We start from the raw sequence: 15851 nt of genomic DNA, 5'->3' as shown, positions 1-15851 counted from the left end.
TGTAGGTGGAGAAGGGGAGTGTGAGTGGGGGGGGTGTAGGTGGAGATGGGGAGTGTGAGTGGGGGGGGGGGTGTAGGTGGAGAAGGGGAGTGTGAGTGGGGGGGGTGTAGGTGGAGATGGGGAGTGTGAGTGGGGGGGGGTGTAGGTGGAGATGGGGAGTGTGAGTGGGGTGGGGTGTAGGTGGAGAAGGGGAGTGTGAGTGGGGGGGGTGTAGGTGGAGAAGGGGAGTGTGAGTGGGGGGGGTGTAGGTGGAGAAGGGGAGTGTGAGTGGGGGGGTGTAGGTGGAGAAGGGGAGTGTGAGTGGGGGGGTGTAGGTGGAGAAGGGGAGTGTGAGTGGGGGGGTGTAGGTGGAGATGGGGAGTGTGAGTGGGGGGGGGGGGTGTAGGTGGAGAAAGGGAGTGTGAGTGGGTGGGGTGTAGGTGGAGATGGGGAGTGTGAGTGGGGGGGGATGTAGGTGGAGATGGGGAGTGTGAGTGGGGGGGTGTAGGTGGAGAAGGGGAGTGTGAGTGGGGGGGGGTGTAGGTGGAGATGGGGAGTGTGAGTGGGGGGGGTGTAGGTGGAGAAGGGGAGTGTGAGGGGGGGGGTGTAGGTGGAGAAGCGGAGTGTGAGTGGGGGGGGTGTAGGTGGAGAAGGGGAGTGTGAGTGGGGGGGGTGTAGGTGGCATGACTGGAATCTTCCATCACCACAGCCTCTTCAGATGCCACAGTCACTGGCAGAGGTGGGGAGGAGCTGCCGTCATCCAGAGCGCCCCCAGAGGAGCCCACAGAGACGACAGGCAGCTCCTGCACCAACGTGAGGTCACTCTGGGCTCCCTGCTTGCCATTGATGGATGGGCACCTAACTGGGATACTGGGTGCCTCATCCATCTCCCACTCTGACACTGACCAGCTGAGGTCAGTGCCAGTGTGAGGGTTTTCAGGTCCGACCGCACCCCAGGAACCCCTGATTCTGTCCCTGGAGCTGCCTCTCCATGAGAGTGACCACTCGCTCCCTGGGGGAAGCAGTGTGCTCGGCCATGAGGGTCAATGCAGCACTCACACTCTGCAGGGTCTCCTCCAAAATGGAAGCCATGGCACGCATACCCTCATGGATCTCCGCCAGATCCTCCCGCACATCCTGCTGGACATCAGCATCTGCCGCCTAATGGACGACTCCAGACGCCCATCATCAGCCTTTGACTGAGCATTGCCCTGGTCTCCAGCAGTCCTCCGACTGCCAGCACCCTTGGCACTCTCTGCCTCCGCCTGCACCTCAAGCGAGTGGGAAGTGCCCTCACCAATGTGTACCAAGATACTAGCTGCTGAACTAATGCCCACCGAGGTGCTGGTATCTGTGCTGGTGCCTGGTACAGAGAGTGGGTGTGACACAGCTGCCCGGGGAGCATGGTTGTCCTCCGGTGTCAGTGGTGGCCCTACAGTATCCGGAGAGAAAACGCCTTCTGGTGAACCTAAAAGGGAGAAGGAGGACATGTCAATAGTTAAAGTCATCACACTGTCACTGTGCATGCCAGGCACCCTGGTGAGACAATGGAGATCTGCATTACAGTGCCATCGTCTTTCAATGATCAATGGGGAATCCAGGTTCGAGGCTCACATCAATGAAGAGAGTACACTAATATGGCACAATGTGGCACAAGCCAAAATACTCACCTCAGTACACTGCACTCTTACCTTCACCTGACACCCCAACCTCACCGCAGCCCCTTGACCGAGGTGCATGGTGCCTCTCGAGCTCCAAGGCCTCCTGCTCGTACCAGGAGAGGATGAAGAGGTGTAAGTGTCCCCCGTCAGTCCGCGAACCTCTCAATATTGATATGGTTTGTCTTCTCCTGAAAGAACAGAGGAGCATTGATCAGTCCACTCTCTACCTACAGCGCCATTGCAGCCTGGCCAACTCCAGCTGAGGAGCACCTTGCAGGGCACATCCGAGTCATGGCCCTCGAGTTGCAAGGCATTCAGTCCAAGCAGCCAGGGCTCACCCCCCTGGCCAGCGCTGGTGTCACTGACAATTGGCATTCAGACTCTAACACCCCTGAGCTCCACAACACACTGACCCAGGCCAACACGTTACTCACCCTTCCTGAGCGCAGCAGGTCATTGAAGCAGTTCTGGCACTGCACCCAGATGCGCTACACCACGTCGTGGCTGCTCACCTGGGCTGTCACCTGCTACCATGCCTTCTTGGTGAGGTGAAGTGGCCTCCTCTTCCCATCTCTGGGGATAAGGGTGTCCCTTCGGGCAGCAACCTCCTCCAGCAGGATAGCGAGGCACTCATACAAAAAGCGGGGGTCCGAGTGCCCACCTGACCTGCCCTCCCACCTAGCATTTGCTGCCGCACTCGAGTCCATCTTTACAATGGCAGACAGAAGTCCTCCCCTAGCAGCCTTTCCGAGGCTGCTTGGCCCATTTTTAAATGGGACGCCGGGTCACCATTGGACCCAGCGGCCGACAGGACCCTGACCCAGCTCGGCCCTTCCCAGCCAGTGACAAGCTGCATTTCATACAGGGTGGGCCTTGATTCGCGGGTGGTGGGCGGTTTTCCGACCGCTCCCATCCACCCTCGTCGAGTCCGCCCAACGAGGGCAAAACGCCAATCATTCTGTGAATGGTGTGTTGAAAACATTGAAAACTGTGGGCGGAATTTTCCCAGATTTGCACTAAGTGTGGTAGCGGGCGGGTAAAATGGAGTCCTACCCACCGACCAACGACAGCGGTTTTGACACTGTATCGTCCCGGGCCCGCCTCATTATTTACTCACTCCCGCAGAACACGCCGTTTCCATGGTGGGCGGGCTCTCATTCGCCCGCTTGGCATCGCCCTGCTGTTGCATCACGCCAGCCGCCATCTTTAAAAGGCAGCTGCCAGCAAAGCGCTCATCGCCACCAGCTCACCACCGCTGCCCGGGAGATATGGCCAGCAAAAGAAAAAAGACTGCAGCCCCCAGCTTCAATGGCAGGTCCCACAAGCGACTGCTGGATGCTGTGGAGGCCAGCCAGGATGTGCTCTACCCCCGCTCTGGCTGCAGGGTGGGTAGCAATGTCACCAACCCAGCACAGGAGGCGGTGGCAGCGGTGGTCAGCACAAACGCCCTGCAGAGGACGACAGCTAGTCCACTGCTCCTCAGATTGCAAGGCACGATGGAGAAGTCTGCCTGCCTTCAGGCTGAGCTGATAGCGCCGGCATTGCAACGCACCCAGGTCAACACTGGCAGGATGGTGGCCGCCATGGAGACCTGGACGTCACTCCTGCACTGCTGCGCGGGCTTAACTCCATCGCTGATGCCATAGTTGGCCTCCAACAGTGTGTCCGCGAGAGGGGTGCTCGATTTCACTCTAGCTACCGCCTCCACTCACGGAGTCAGCCAGGGGCCCTTGGGCACCAGGAGGAGGATCAGCAGGTGCACACTCCAGGGCCATCCACCCAGGTGACTCCTAGAGTGTCTGGCCCATCCAAATCCCCTCTTCCTGTGACCTCCACAGCTCCAGCTTCACAAGCCAAGCAGGGTGCCACTGCCACACAGCAGGACCCTGAAAGCAGGCCGGGGCCCACCAAGTTTCGGCCCTCCAGAGGACGCCTGCTAAAGTCATCACAGACAGGGCGTCACAGTCAGCAGGCTGCCCACACCTCTGCTGTGGATGTCCGGGGAGAACCAAGACGTAGTGGCAAGCTTAGGAAAGTTAGGTAAAAGTAACTCTTTTGAGTCAACCAAGTAAACTAAGTGAGCAAAATCAGGGACAAAATAAAAAGCAGCCCCTTAAAGCGAAACTGCAAAAACAAAAACAAAATTTAAAGGAAACTTGCAAACATTAAATCAAAATATGATTAACAGGATCACTGAAGCACCCCAGTCCCCACGGTGCCCACTGAGCACGAGAGGCCTTGACGGTGTCAGCAGATACCACATTCTCCCTCTCCAGGGACATCCGGCCATGAACATAGCCGCAGGATAGGAGCAGACAGTCGGGTCGGACGACTCCCTTGATCGCCCGCTGCCTGGACCTGTTAATGGCCAACTTGGCCAGGCCCAGGAGCAGGTTCACAAGGAGGTCCTCCTCCCTCCCGGCCCCCCTCTGCACTAGGTGCCCATAGATCAGGAGCGTGGGGCTGAAGTGCAAACAAAACAACAGTAATAGGTTTTGTAAATAACTAAAAAGGGGGTGCAGCCTACAACAATTAACGTATACATGGTCCACGGACTCCACAAGGTCGCAAAAGACACAGGCATCTTGGGAGTCCATGAACCGACACATCCTGTGGTTGTACAGGGTTTCTGCGTGCAACACCCTCCACCCCAGGTCCCCGATAGAAAGCGCGAGGAAACCTCCATAGAGGGCCCCCCACTGGGGACCTCTGCCACTGGACGGCAACAAGGCACACCAGGGCGTGTCCGGGTGGCGGGTGAGGACAAGGACGTGAAGTGTGCAGCAGCAGCCCCTACAGGAAACCCCTTCACGCTAAAGGGCACGGAAAGCATTTCCGTGAGGCGACTCAGGTTGCAGGGCACCAGCTCCCGAGGGAGGGTTCGGGGCTTGGGGCCAATGTGGAATTCTGTCCGAACAGGGGAACGTTCAGGTGGAAGACCACCGCGCACCTGCACCACCTCAAGGCCCAGAATGATTTTGGGGCCGAGCACGACCTTCCTAAACTCTTGAATGGCATTGGCCGCGAGCCCGACGTCCACGGACGCACCAACTTCATCCAGCCCTCTCCTCCTCCAACCAGCACATCCCGGATTGTGGTCGCCCCGGCAGCCACAGCCCTCCTCTCCGCCAGCCACTGAAAAGGCCGGAGGGGCGGATTCCTGAGCAGCGGTTCTCTGACAATAGCTGCTACTCCTGACGGGGGAGAGCTGCGTCGTGAGGCGACCATGTTCTAGACTTTGATCAGGTCCTGGTAAAAGACGGGCAACACCTGCAAGGAGCCACAAAGGCCCCTGAGGTCTACAAACAGGAGCTGCACACTATAATTCAGGCCGTGCACCTGGCGGAAGAAATACGTTACCGGGGCAACCATCTTGGAGGGGGCTCAACGTAAAGGAATCGCTGCAGGGCCTGAAGGCAGAAAGTTGCCACCTGTGTGCGTAGGCACACCAGCACCTGACTGCCTTCCACAAGCGGGAGACTCAGAACCTCAGCAGTGACCCAGTGTAACCTTTTGTCCCAGAAGAAGTCGACGAGCATTCTCTGGATTTTCGTGACAAAGTCTGGGAGAGGGGTGAAAGTGACCAGCCCAAACCACAACATGGTTGTGGCAATCAGCTGGTTTATGACTAGAACTCGACCCCGGTAAGACAGCACTCGGAGCAGTCCTGTCCAGCGCCACAGACGAGTGGTGACTTTGGCCTCCTGTTCCTGCCAGTTCGCCGGCCAGGGTTCCTCAGCAGGTCAGAGGTGGACTCCCAGGTCGAGGAGGCTGGTCCTGCTCCAGGTGAAAGACCAGAGCTCCTGGGGTAGGGGATCCATCTCCCACTGACCGACCAGGAGTCCAGAACATTTACCCCAGTTGATCCTGGCAGAGGAAGCGGCAGAGTAGACCTCCTGGCACTCGCGCATCCTCTGCAGGTCAACTGGGTCAGCAAACATGAGGAGACGGCATCAGCGTAAGCCAAGAGGACCACCCCGATGCCCGGCCTGCGCAGAACCAATCCCGATTACCTCCTCCGCAAGAGGTGCAGGAAACGCTCCATGCAGATAGAATACAATTGGCCAGACAGGGGGCAGCCCTGACGCACTCCTCTCCCAAAGAGAAGGGGCGCCGTCAGGGACCCGTTAACCTTAACTAAAAACTCTGCGGCAGTGTACAGAAGTCGGATCCGGGTGATGAAATGCTCGCAGAGTCCCGAATAGATATTCGTGATCCACCCCATCGAACGCCTTCTTTTGGTCAAGTGACAGGAAGGTGCTCGACAGACCAGTCCTCTGGGAAAAATGAATGATGTCCAGGACCAGGTGGATATTATCGAAGATGGTGTGGCCCGGGATGGTGTGGATCATGTGGTCCAGCACGGTGCCAAGGCGAGAAGACATTGCCCTAGCAAAGATTTTGTAATCCGTGCTGAGGAGGGAGACGGGCACCAGTTTTTAAGTAAGCGGAGATCCCTCTTCTTAAGCAACAGGGCATCTCCCCGGTTGCGATACTCTCCCCCAGGACCCCCACGTAGTCGTTCCCCAGGATGTCCCAGGACGCCCTGAAGAACTCCACAGTCAGCCTGTCCAGCCCCGGGCATTTGCCCCTGGAGGGGCTGTCGAGGGCGCTGGTCAGCTCCTCCTGACTTATAGGGGAGTCAAGCTCTCCGGCGTCCTCCGGACCGACCTGCGGCAGGTCCTCCCACGAAACTCTGCGAGCATCCTCGCTGGACAGATCCAGAGGGAACAGGGCAGTGTAATCGTCTCAGATAATTGCCCTGATGCCCTCCGGATCCGAGATAAGGGATTTGTTGTTGTCCAGCAGCGTAAGGAGCTGCTGACGGACCCTGTGCCTCTTTTCCAGTGAGTAGGAGAAGGGGGAGCCGTGGTCCAGGTCCTGGAGGAACCGACCTCACGTACGCGCTGCAGGACCCGATGAGTTGCAGGTCCCGCAGCGCGCCCTTCATCTCATCGTACACCAGCCGCAGGGCCGGGTCCACGTCGGGCTGACGGAGATGTGCCTCCAGATCGAGCACCTCCTCCTCCAACTCCTCGACCCTGGATTCCCGCCTTTGTTGACCCCCTCGCGTACTCCTGACAGAAGACGCGGACGTGAGACTTGCCCATGACCCACCATAGCCTCAAGGAGGGGAAGTCTCCCCGCTTCCTTCTCCAGCCGGCCCAGAAACAACGGAACAAGTCCAGGAGCTGCTCATCCTCCAACTGCAGGTTGTTAAAGGGCCAGTACACGGACCCCATCCGAGCGCAGAATGGAGCAAGCTCCACCCACACCAGACGGTGGTCCGTGCACAGCACCTACTGCACAGAAGCCGCCGGAACGCAGGACACGAGTGCCTTTGAAATGTAAAGGTGGTCCAGTCTGGATCCTCTGACTCCAGGTAACACGAAAGTGAAAACGCTGGAGTCAGGATGGAGATGTCACCAGACGTCCACCAAGTCGAAGGACCTGACCAGGTCCCACAACTTACTCACACCGAGCGAGCGGTGCTGGGCACCGTGACGGTCCCTGGCCCCGAGGGTATAGTTGAAATCCCCCCCCGAGGACGATGCACTCGCCTGAGTCGATGGAGCCCAGACGAGTGGACACTTCCTCGAAGAAGCTCGCTTGCTGCTGTGCGCCCAGGGGAGCGTACACATTCACAAAGTGAAGCGCCGCGCCCCCCAGGCGCACAGCAAGGTGCAGCAACCGGCCTGGCACCGGCTCCTTGACTCGCAAGATCTCTGGATGAAAATGTGGGCCCAACAAGATAGCCACCCCGTCATGAGGTGACTCATGTAGACCCCACCTCACCACTCCAGGAACCATGTAGCTTTGTCTCCCGGAACGGTATGGGTTTCCTGCAGGAAGCACACTGTGTACTTCAGAGGACCGAGAGGTTCTGGAACCTGCGCTGTGTGTCTCTGCTGCCGTGGATGTTGAGGCTGGCTATGGTAGTCTTCAGTGTCAGAAGTATGCTCTTCCATCACCATGCCCAGTGTAAGAAGGAGAGGACTATTTTAATCCTTCCTCTCCTTCAGGAGACCAGCGAGAAACGTGTGGACCCTCCTCTTAGCGTTCCGGTCCAGCCCAGGGGCTTTGAGGGCCTTGCCGGCCGACCAGAACACAAGAGGAAAAGAATGCCACCGGTCCAGGGCCGACTGGACCCTGTCTCAGCGACTGCGATTACTCACTAAAAAAATCCTGGAGCTCCATAAAGGGATGAGGGGAGAATCGGTGGGAGGCACCAGGGGATCCACCACCTCACCCGACAATGTCTTTAAATTATCCCTGGTGCTCACCACCGAGACCCCGTCCTCCTCCAGGTCGTCGCCTCCAGCTTCCAACCCCTCCTCCCATATTGAGTACGGGGGCTGGTTCAGAGCTGCCAGTCGGCTCCACCTCCACCTCGATCCCACCCCCAGGATCAAGGGCAGAGGGGTCCTCTCTGGTCTCCTCTTGGGTTTCAGGGCCAAAGGGTAGTGACTCAGAGCCCTGCTGCCCCCCAGGCACCAGGTCTCCCAGAGAGTCCAGAAAAGGCTCCAGACCAGGGCGGAGGCACCTGGCGCTGAAGGTTGGGAGAGAGCTGGGAGGCCTTCCTAGCCACTGCTGCCCGATGACCCAGTGAAGGGACTGCCACAGTCCTCTGGCTGGCCAGATGGCACTTTGGGGATACAAGATGGGTTGGAGTGGGACAATACTCTCACTGACCCCCTAGGGGCCCGGCTAAGGGGACTGCAGCAAGGGAACTGGGGTTTGGGCTCCTCCGAGAGGGCAGAGCGAGGACTTACGGGATGGAGACGCCATCACCACTTCACTGGGGGAGGGTACACATCCGACCTCGTGAGTTGGCGCCTCTTCTGGGTAGGCTGGGGATTGAGGAGACCTCCATCTGCAAGGCCCCCAACGCCACGTCCAGACCATCTGGAAGCTCCGCCCTCTGGGGTTTGGGCAGGTCCACCCTCTTTATTAGGACAACTGGCTCGGGGTCGGATGCCCCACCGCTGCTGGACCCGGTAACCCACGCAGGGATGACACCGGGCCCAGCGCATGGCGCTGAGGCACACATGGGCCCGAGAGCAAGCGTGGACATGTCGCCGGGGCCAGATGACGTTTTTACCCCTGAGCCAGTGCTTTCAGGGGTCTGGGGATCAGGGAGGGTTTGGGGGGTCTCCTCCAGGCGGCAGGTCTTCCTCCGCGCCTTCTTATGGCACGGGGGCTCTCCCCCCATCTCACTGGCAGCCGAGATGACGGTGGCTGCCGGCGGCACCTCCCCTTGCAGGGAGGAGGATTATGTGGTGGCGGGGGGAGGAGCGGTGGTGCCAGCTGCAGCCGCCTGGATAGTATTGGCGGCCTTGGAGGTGGGGCAGTCCTTCCTCACATGCCCCACCCCTTGCAGGCGTGGCACCGCACGACATCCGCCGACCAAAAAATGCAGCAAGCAGCCCCCTCAAAGACGACATCAGAGCCCCTCTCAGTGCACTCCTCCCGGGCCAGGCGTACAACAACCTGGCACCGGAAGGAGTAAATGTGATGGAGGTTGGCATCCTTCAGGCCGAGGGGGATTGGCACCATCCCCGACCTCACCTTTCCCAGGTGACAGAGGTGGGGGAGGAGGAGCCCATAGTGAACGAAGGGCAGGACGTTAGATATGATGAGTCTCTGGGCAGTGGCCTCCAGAGGGTCCACCGCCAGGGCCCACCGTGAGTCCCTTTTCGAGGGCGAGGTGCACTGCCTGCTCGGCCTTTAGAAAGAACACAGCCTTCCCATACATCTAGGGGACCACGACTGTGCCAAGGGGCTGGCAACCCCAGCCAGAGCCTTCATGCAGGCCTTGATGGTCATTGTGGGGTGGGTGTAGCACTTAACCCGAAACTGACGGGCCAGCAATTTAAATGGAGATGGGGCCACGGGAGATGCAGGGGCTGAAGAGGCCACTGCCATGGATAGGTGGCCCAAGCAGGTCCCGCCACTGGCAAAGATGTTGTCGCCGCCATCGGGGAGTGCTACATCCACCCCGATACAGGTAAAATATACACAACAAACAGAGAAAAGGGAAGTGGGAGTAGGGGAGAGCAAGGGGGGAGGGGGAAACAGAGAGAACAAAGGTAGGGGGGTTTCTTGAGGTGGTCGGGGGTTCCACTGTTCTGCTGCAGGGGGAGGAGGAGTCTTCGCCTGGACAGCTAGCACTGCCCAGGGCACAGTTCAGGAACAATGGTAAATGTCTGTAGATGCAGCAGCCACTGGGCAATGCAAGCTAACCCAGGTGAGGCAAGGGAGGGCAGAGTAGGGTAACAGGACTTCTTCCCCTCAGCAGCAGGAACAGCCACAGAAAATCCCACAGCTGCAGGAGGAACAGCCACAGGAAATCCCACAGCAGCAGCAGCAACAGCCACAGGAAATCCCACAGCAGCAGCAGCAACAGCCACAGGAAATCCCACAGCAGCAGCAGGAACAGCCACAGGAAATCCCACAGCAGCAGCAGGAACAGCCACAGGAAATCCACAGCAGCAGCAGGAACAGCCTCAGGAAATCCCACAGCAGCAGCAGGAACAGCCACAGGAAATCCACAGCAGCAGCAGGAACAGCCACAGGAAATCCCACAGCAGCAGCAGGAACAGCCACAGGAAATCCCACAGCAGCAGGAACAGCCGCAGCCAGCACTAAGCTCAACCACTGCAACAACACACAGCTCAGGCAGTAACAAGCTACAGCTGAGACCAGTCAGGAAGCCCAGCCCAGGCATGGGTGTTAATCACTTGTACGTACTTTTCACTAATAGGCAGGCACCACAGAGTCCTCTCATTCTCTCTGTGTGCTCTCAGCACCTTTAAGGTGGGGCTGCCCCCCACCCCCATCTCTTTCAGCATCTGCGGCCAGTGATGCTGTGCACCAGCCCCTGAAGCACTCAGGTGCTGACGGCAGACAGAGCATTAGATACGTTTAAACTTTCATGGCTGCTTCTCTGAGATGGCCCTGATCATAAAGCGTAAACGAGCTGCCCTCAGCCAGACAGGAGTCAGTTTCAGAGGCTGTGAAGATCTATGGAGTATCCTCACTGCATGTTGTCATCCTCCTGCAATCGAGCAACTATTAGGGCCTCCACTGCATCTCCATGACAGGAGCATTCCCACAGAGGGTTTTGGCACTGCCATAAGCCAGACTGGAGTCAAACATTCACAACTGCGATGTGAGGATCTATGGGACCCCTCACTGCATGTCGTCATCATCCTCCACAAATCTGGCAGCTATGAGGGCCTCCCGAGTGCACCTGCCTCATCTAGCCAGTGCAAAGACCCTCACCCCTGCCATTGTCCTCCTCATCTGGGGAGACCACTAGCTCCTCCATCTCCTCCTCAGACAGCTCGTCTCCCCGTTGCAGTGCCAGGTTGTAAAGGGCGCAGCAGACGATGACGATGCGTGACACCCTCTGTGGACTGTATTGCAGGGCTCCACCAGACCTGAACCGCATCTTCAGCATCCCAATGGTTTGCTCCACCAAGTTGTGAGCTGCTGCATGATCCTCATTATATCGTCACTTTGTTGCAGTCTGAGGCTGCTGCACGGGTGTCATCAGCCACGGCCTCTGCGGATAGCCCTTGTCCCCAAGGAGCCAATCCTCTGTGGACCCTGGAAGACTGCAGGGATCTGCAAGTGACTCAGGGTGTAGGTGTCATGCACACTTCCTGGAAACCATGCACACACATACAGGATGTGTTTCTGGTGATTGCATACCAGCTGCACGTTAAGTGAATGGAAGCCTTTGCGGCTGATGAAGTCCAGCGAGTGTAGCAATGGAAACCTGAGCACCACATGAGTGCAGTCAATCACACCCTGCACCTGTGGGAATCCCGAGATCAGGGCGAATCCATTGGCCCTTGTATCTTGGCTGTCCTGGTCCCGGGCAAAATGCACAAAGTTGTGTGCCATGGAGAAGATGGCATCCGTGACCTCATGGATGCATTTGTGTGTGGCAGCTTGTGAAATCCCACAGGGGTCACCTGTGGAGCCCTGAAAGAAGCCACTGACATAGAAACTGATCACCACACTCACTTTCACAGCCACTGGCAGTGGATGTCCTCCATGTCCCCTTGGCGCCAAGTCCTGCAGTAAGTGGCAGATGTGGGCCACCAGGTCCCTAGACATGCGCAGTCATCAGTGACACTGGTTCTCAGTCATCTGCAGGAATGGCAGGCAGCGTCTTTAGACCCTGGGTGTCACTAGGCGCCGGCCAGCCACGGCTCACTGTCGCTCCTGGGCAGCGTGCGCGGAAGCCCCTGCTGCCCCTTCTTCATGGGGTTGCTGCTCCTGCCTTTGCACAGCCAGGTGCCTCAGTCGCTCTCTCCTCCATCTTCTATGGTCTCTGTAGACCATCAGGCATACAGCTAGGTCACCAGGATCCTGACATGGTCCCCCTGCAACATGAAAGAGAGGTGGTGGGGGGAGCAGTGCAGCAGGTAAGGTCTGGACCGCTTGGTGGCCCTTTGGTGCCTCCTCAATGTTTGCATGGGCAGGTAGTCCAGGAGCCTGACCCCGATCATATCACTGTGGCTGCGCCTGATCTACCTCAGTTGCAGAAGGATGTTCAGTTTATACAGGTGTCCCGACTGCATGGCCACTTCCTTCACCTACCCTGCCCCCCACCTCGATTCCTTGTGCGTGGGATCCAACACCAGGGCAGCAGTTGCACCCCCCCTCCCCAACCCCTGACAACTGTCCCCTCCAAGGCTGGGCAGCAGTTGCCCCCGGACACTCTCCACTCAGTCCGACAACAGCAGGGCAACACTTCATGCTGGACCCCCGGCGCCCCTGAGGCCTGCAAAGCAACAGGCGACACTGGTGATCTCTGCAGAACGATGCTACTCACTTCCAGTTCCCCCAATGTGAAGGCTGCCAAGTGCACGTTGCCTGTGTGCTGTTGTGAAACACCTCGACATGCTTTCCTGCCAACATGGACAGACGATCTGGCAGGGGTCCAGAGCCTGGCGCAATAGCCTTTTAATGAGATGCTGCTGTATTACAATGAGCTCCCTGACAACCATTAGTGGGAAACACAGCCCGCCAAGCGGACGATCGTGACCTGCCTTCCCGCCATCGTGAAGCCGATCGCGTCATATTGTCCGCACCCACCACCTCTCATGCCCGCTGTCACATGAGCAGGGACAGGTTATGAATGAAATATAGAAATTTTTATTCAATTTTTAATTGCTGTTGGAAACCTTATCCCACACATGGATGAGGTTTCCTAAAAAATCCAATGGCCGCTTGGCCTTTTCACCTGCCCACCAACCGTAAGGTGGGCAACGAAAAATTGCACTTAATTATTACCATAATGGCCTTAATAGAACTTTTAATTATCAGCGCGCATGCTGCCAACTCTCACCCACGCTTGCTAACCGAAATATCACACGAGGGCGTGATGATATCAGGATGCTCACTGGACATCATCAAGCGTCATTTTACACTCAAGCGGGTCTGGCGCGCACGTGCCCACCCAACGAGTGAAAAATTCTGGCCATTGTAAACTGTGTGTGTGTAATCACACTAAACTGTGTGTGTGCACTCACACTCTAAACTGTGTGCATGTAATCACACTGTAAACTGTGTATGTAATCACTGCATAAAACAAAAAACTGTGTGAAATCATAGTACAACTATTTGTGTGTAATCACACTGCAAACTGTGTCCAATCGTTCTGTGAATGCTAAGTGTGTAATCACACTCTAAACTGTGTATAATCACATTCTAAACTGTGTGTGTAATCACATTGTAAACTGAGTGTAATCACACAAAACTATGTGAGTTTAAACATATTCTAAACTGCATGTGTGCAGTCACACTCTAAACTGTGTGTGCAATCACATTCTAAACTGTGTGTGATCACACTGTAAAATGTGTCCAATCATTCTGTAAATGGTGTGCGTGTAATCACATTCTAAACTGTGTGCGTGTAATCACATTCTAAACTGTGTGCGTGTAATCACACTCTAAACTGTGTGCGTGTAATCACACTCTAAACTGTGTGCGTATAATCACACTCTAACCTGTGTGTGATCACATTCTAAACTGTGTGTGTGTGTAATCACATTCTAAACTGTGTGTGTGTAATCACACTGTAGTGTGTGTAATCACATTCTAAACTGTGCGCAATCACATTCTAAACTGTGCACAATCACATTTTAAACTGTGTGTGTGTAATCACACTGTAAAGTGTGTGTGTGTAATCACACTCTAAACTGTGTGTGTGTAATCACACTCTAAACTGTGTGTGATCACATTCTAAACTGTGTGTGTAATCATATTCTAAACTGTGTGTGTGTAATCACACTGTAGTGTGTGTAATCACATTCTAAACTGTGCGCAATCACATTCTAAACTGTGCACAATCACATTTTAAACTGTGTGTGTGTAATCACACTGTAAAGTGTGTGTGTAATCACACTCTAAACTGTGTGCGTAATCACATTCTAAACTGTGTGTAATCACATTCTAAACTGTGCGCAATCACATTCTAAACTGTGCACAATCACATTTTAAACTGTGTGTGTGTAATCACACTGTAAAGTGTGTGTGTAATCACACTCTAAACTGTGTGCGTAATCACATTCTAAACTGTGTGTAATCACATTCTAAACTGTGCGCAATCACATTCTAAACTGTGCACAATCACATTTTAAACTGTGTGTGTAATCACACTGTAAAGTGTGTGTGTGTAATCACACTCTAAACTGTGTGCATAATCACATTCTAAGCTGTGTGTGTAATCACATTCTAAACTGTGTGTAATCACATTCTAAACTGTGTGTGCGTGTAATTACATTCTAAACTGTGTGTGTATAATCACATTCTAAACTGTGTGTGTGATCACATTCTAAACTGTGTGTAATCACATTCTAAACTGTGTGTGTATAATCACATTCTAAACTGTGTGTGTGTAATCACATTCTAAACTGTGTGTAATCACATTATAAACTGTGTGTGCGTGTAATCACATTCTAAACTGCATGTGCAATCACACTGTAAACTGTGTGTCATCACACTCTACACTGCGTGAGTGCAATCACATTCTAAACTGTGCATGTAATCACACTGTAAATGTGTGTGTATTCACTCTAAACTGTGCGCACAATCACACTGTAAACTGTGTGTATGTAATCAAATTGTAAACTGTATGTGTAAATACACTATAAATGGATTGTGTGTAATTACATTACAGTGAGTAAACTATGTGTTTAATCACGGCATTAACAAATGTATGCGAAATCATAGTATGACTATGTGTGTATAATCACACTGTAAACTGTGTCCAATCATTCTGTGAATGGTGTGTGTGTGTAATCACATTATAAACTGTGTCCAATCATTCTGTAAATGGTGTGTGCGTAATCACATTCTAAACTGTGTGTGTAATCACACTGTAAACTGTGCATGTGTAATCAAATTGTAAACTGAATGCATAATCACACTGTTGGGTGTGTGCAATCAAATTATAAACTGTATTTGTAATACACTGTAAACTGCATATAATGACATTGTGAACTGTGTGTTATCACATTAATATGTTTGTGTCTAACCATATTCTAAACTGTGTGGGTGCAATCACACTGTAAACTGTTTGTGTTTAATAAGCTTGTAAACTGTATGTGTAATCACGGTGTGTGTGTAATCAAATGGTAAGCTGTGTGTGTAATAACACTGTAAACGGTGTGTGTAATCACACTGTAAACTGTATCTCCAATCGTTCTGTGAATCGTGTGCACGTAATCACACTTTAAAGTGTGTCTCATCATTCTGTAAATGGTGTGCGTGTAATCACACTGTAAACTGTGTCTCATCATTCTGTAAATGGTGTGCATGTAATCACGCTGTAAACTGTGTCTCATCATTCTGTAAATTGTGTGTGTAACCACACTGTAAACTGTGTCTCATCATTCTGTAAATGGTGTGCATGTAACCACACTTTAAACTGTGTCTCATCATTCTGTAAATGGTGTGCGTGTAATCACACTGTAAACTGTGTCTCATCATTCTGTAAATGGTGTGCATGTAACCACACTGTAAACTGTGTCTCATCATTCTGTAAATGGTGTGCATGTAATCACGCTGTAAACTGTGTCTCATCATTCTGTAAACGGTGTGCGTGTAATCACACTGTAAACTGTGTCTCATCATTCTGTAAATGGTGTGTGTGTAACCACACTGTAAACTGTGTCTCATCATTCTGTAAAT

The sequence above is a fragment of the Cetorhinus maximus genome, chromosome 9, assembly GCF_964194155.1.
Source record: "Cetorhinus maximus chromosome 9, sCetMax3.hap1.1, whole genome shotgun sequence".
In the NCBI taxonomy this organism is placed as follows: Eukaryota; Metazoa; Chordata; class Chondrichthyes; order Lamniformes; family Cetorhinidae; genus Cetorhinus; species Cetorhinus maximus.
This window is presented reverse-complemented; position numbering follows the sequence as displayed.